At 35.9% G+C, this 4,803-nt stretch overlaps 1 long non-coding RNA gene across 1 annotated transcript; it reads left to right on the forward strand.

Annotated features, from left to right (window-relative positions):
* Window positions 1-756: 756 nt before the first annotated feature.
* Window positions 757-4,327, forward strand: LOC110867056. The gene is made up of 7 exons (XR_004862912.1): window positions 757-1,238; window positions 1,327-2,085; window positions 2,160-2,836; window positions 2,922-3,217; window positions 3,297-3,397; window positions 3,488-3,586; window positions 3,904-4,327. It is a non-coding gene; the product is annotated as an uncharacterized LOC110867056 (long non-coding RNA).
* Window positions 4,328-4,803: the final 476 nt, after the last annotated feature.

The following is a 4,803-nucleotide window of genomic DNA, read 5'->3' on the forward strand; positions in this document are numbered from 1 at the left end:
TTACCGCCAAATCTTCCCTTAAGTTCTTTTATACGATTCTGTACATCTAGGACTTGAACGGTTTGCACAAATCTCTGAGAATCTATCCTAATAGGATACTGAGGTTTGAAGAAATATAAATGACAATAACCACAAGTAATTAAGTAAGCTTAATAATAAACATATGATATTTATAAGCAAATATATCGCAGCTATACGAGTAACTCTCCCTTGATCTTGCACTCCTACAAGGGTCCCCTGAAGCCCGAGAATATGTGTGCACACGCTCACAAAATTCCTCGCGTAATCATAAGTATGAAAACTAAGAAAATAACACCTCTTGAGTTATAATAGCCATAATAATATAGTATATTTATATATAAAACATGGGGTAATTACCCGACTAAATCAACTGCAAGAACGGCTGTTAGCAGCTATGATCGAGACGACATTATCCTATACGTCTCAGAGGACGGAAACGGGGTGTGTAGAAACCAACCAACTCTCATATTTGGTCTCTTTTCTTTTAATAATCTTGGAAGAAACATCAGATGGTAGTCGTGGCACCAAACATCGCCTTTTTGATAATTTTCTTCAATCACATCTGCAAACATCTTATTCGTCTTTATGTATGCATCAAACTGTGATTGGAAATTAACATAAGCGTCAAGCCCGTCCTCTTGAGGAAGTCCCCGACTATGAAAAAGTGGCCACATATGTTATTGCAGTAACGGCTACTACAACAACATAACGTGGCCACTTTTTCATAGTCGAGGACTTCCTCAAGAGGACGGGCTTGACGCTTATGTTAATTTCCAATCACAGTTTAATGCATACATAAAGGCGAATCAGATGTTTGCAGATGTGATTGAAGAAAATTATCAAGAAGGCGATGTTTGGTGCCACGATTACCATCTGTTGTTTCTTCTGAGATTATTAAAAGAAAAGAGACCAAATATGAGAGTTGGTTGGTTTCTACACACTCCGTTTCCATCCTCTGAGACATATAGGATAATGTCGTCTCGATCACACCTGCTAACAGCCGTTCTTGTAGCTGATTTAGTCGGGTAATTACCCCACGTTTTGTATACAAAAATACTATATTATTGTGGCTATTATAACTCAAGAGGTGTTATTTTCTTTGTTTTCATACTTATGATTACGCGAGGAATTTTGTGAGCGCGTGCACACATATTCTCGGGCTTCAGGGGACCCTTGTAGGAGTGCAAGATCAAGGGAGAGTTACTCGTATAGCTGCGGTATATTTGCTTATAAATATCATATGTTTATTATTAAACTTACTTAATTACTTGTGGTTAACGTCATTTATATTTCTTCAAACCTCAGTATCCCATTGGGATAGATTCTCAGAGATTTGTGCAAACCGTTCAACTCCTAGATGTCCAGAATCCTATAAAAGAACTTGAGGGGAGATTTGGCGGTAAAAAGGTGAGTTAATAGAACCCTCTTCTACATGTGATTTAATAAAAAGGTTGCAGAAACTGACGTGATTTAGGGAATACCCAAAAAGTTGTTGGCATTTGATAAGTTTCTTTAAGACAATTCAAATTGGTGTGATAAAGTTGTTCTAGTGCAGATTGCTATGCCAACAAGAACAGAAGTCTCTATGTGTATGTTTAACCATTTTCTTTCTTTCCTCATTCTACTGTTTATGATTTCTCTCTTCCTAATGAACATTTTGATTTCTTGACAGACAAAAAGCTTGCACGTCATGTTCATGAAATTGTTGGGCAGATCAGTGGAAGATTTGGAACGCCTACACTGGTGCCGGTTCATTTTTTGGTGTGTCTCTTTGATCGACCTTTTCTATTTTCATGTTTTCTTTGTGAAATGACTCACTTTCTTGTGCATTTTTGCAGGATCAATTGCTTGACTTTAATACGTTATGTACACTATACACTGTGGCTTGTATATTATTTTGATAATTCCACTATTATTTTATTTAATAATTAATATAATGCTCACTAAAATACAATGTGATTAGATGTGGCACTCATCACATCTGTAATAGACGGAATGAATCTTGTAAGCTACGAATTTGTGGCCTGCCAAGCTTCAAAGAAAGGAGTTTTAGTTTTAAGTGAGGTACGCATACATATTTTAGCGCTCACACATTGTTTTATCATTATATAACCAATTTTCATGTTACATTTACATAGTTTGTAGGAGCAACACAGTCTCTTGGTGCAGGGGCGATTTTGGTAAATCCATGGAATATCACAGACGTAGCTTCTTCGATTCTGTATGTGCTCGATATGCCTTCTGAAGAGAAGGAAAAACGACACAATCATAACTTCATGCATGTCATTACTCATACATGTCAAAAATGGCCTGAAACTTTTCTTAGGTTTGTGTTCTTTAATTTGTGTTTACTTCTTTATATTTTTCTAGTACTAGTTTTTTTCCATATATAGTGAACTTGATGATACAGTTGCGGAAGCTCAGCTGAGAACTAAACAGATTCCGCCTCAGCTTCAAACTGAACTTGCAGTTAACCGCTATCGGTGTTCCAGTAACCGTATGTTCATATTGGTATTCTGTCCTATTTTTTTATCATATTCAGCTAGGTTTAAAGAAGGGGTAAATGGGTAATTTTACTTTATAGGGGTTCAATGAAACTTTAACCAAACCGGTGAATGCTGAGGGAATGGCTGATCAAGTTAAAGAAAATGGAACTTAATCTGCACCTTGAGCTAGAACAACCTTTAAAGAGGCTTTGAGCTAGAACAACCTTTAAAGAGGCTTTGAGCTAGAACAACCTTTAAAGAGGCTTTGTGATGATCCAACATCAACGGTTGTTATTATAAGTGGGAGCCAACGTTGCATACTCGAAAAGGTAACATGCTTTTTATTTGCAACTGCATTTAAATTTCTTGCTTTTTAGTTGCAATCTGAATCTTGTTGACTCAATGATTCTGCAGAACTTTGAAGATTATAATGTATGGCTTGCAGTCGAACATGGTGTGTTCATAAGAACAGCTGACAAGAATGGGTCACAAAACTTGACGAATAATATACATACAGATTGGATCGCGAGCGTGAAGGTTAGTAACTGGTCAAACGGGTCAGATGACCCATTATTTTCTTGAAATTTTCCAACTTGTTATTGAAACTTGATGTTGGTTGCAACATGTTTTCGAGTATTTCACTACGTGAACTCCATGGTCTTACTGTGAGCTCCACGAGACGTCAATTGTTTGGAGTTATAAGTGTTCAGGTTTGTACCCAACTGCATTTCATTATTTGTAATGTTTTGTAATCTTCGGTTATTAACTTTTCTTGTCCTTTTTGTTAAGATTTGTTGAATCATTTGAGGACTGGACCCATATCAAATGCTTCAGTAGACATTGTTCAAGGCGAGCGGTCCGTTGAGATTCGAGTCAATGGTGTCTCAAAGGTTTGACCTTTTTCTCACCCTTTTTAGATAATGCTTTATAGCATGAAACCCGCATTGATATTTGACCACCTTTTTGTGAATTCTATTTAGGGTGTAGGAATACATGACATTTTAGGTCAAGTTATACGCGACATAGATATGAAGCTTCTAATCGACTATGTGCTATGTGTCGGTCATTTCTTTCCAAAGGTAATGTCATGAGAACTTTAAGTTTGAATTTGGGACACTTTGGTGTTTTTGCCTCTGAGATTTTAAGAAAATGTAAACACGATCATCTCAAAGATGATTATATAATTTTTTTTATATATCTCATTGGTTTTTTAGCTTTCTTTACCCAAAATATAGCTATAAAAAGGGTTTTATACCTGTTATAGGTGAAATTCTGAGCCCATATCTTGACAATGCATCTTGATTTTATGTTAGCTATTTATGATCAGGATACCGAACTAGGATATCGGTAACATCTTGAGGCAGTATCTTGGTTATTACTAATAATTTGCTTGTAGGCTATGGCTGTAGGATGTTAACGTTCACAAGAACTAATTCCCTTGAAGACTCGCTCAATATTGTTAGAAGAAGGACGTTGAAGCCGGGAGAATAGGTCTACAATGGTTGTGAAGGAATATTCAAAAGTATTCCGAGATTATAGGATAGTTTGTTTGTTCTTGTAACTATAAATAGGAGTGTCGGATCATAGGAACATACTCACTTTCGAACTATCTTACTCGCACACTCTCGATTTTAGCAGCAAACACACTTTAACACTCACAATTCACAGTCATTGTAACACTTAGATTCGATTCGAGCATTATCCTGCAACTGTATCCTGGTTATTCAAAGCAATAAGAAGAACAAGGCAGCCGACAATTGTCAGCTCCCGAGGTTTTATGCCGGCGATCTAGATTGATCAAGGGCTTTCCTCGTACATCCTGTGTCAACTTTTACCTTTATTGCTCAATTGTTTGATTATTGATATAGTTTTATATCCTCGAGCTATATCCTGAAACTGTTTTTACATACAATCAACTTAACATATTTTTGCAAACATCAATAGCACACTACCTCACAAACTAAATTTGATCACTTAATTGCTTCGACAATTCTTTTTATTCTTTTTTACATTTCACTAGTTAGATTTTTTTTTTTAGAATTTTACTAAGTTATTTGTTTTTCTTTTTTTTCTTTTAATTATTAAATGTATTTTAATGTGTGTATATATATATATATATATATATAAATTAGCCGTCACAAACACCCCTAGATCTATACCATAAACTAGGGGTGTGCATGGGTCGGTTTTGACCAAAAACCATAACCATAACAATAACCGATCGGTTATGGTGGTTATGGTTATTCGGTTTTGATGGTTATAGTGGGTCGGTTATGGATGGTTAACCGTGTATTTA

Source organism: Helianthus annuus, chromosome 7 (assembly GCF_002127325.2).
Source record: "Helianthus annuus cultivar XRQ/B chromosome 7, HanXRQr2.0-SUNRISE, whole genome shotgun sequence".
NCBI lineage: Eukaryota > Viridiplantae > Streptophyta > Magnoliopsida > Asterales > Asteraceae > Helianthus > Helianthus annuus.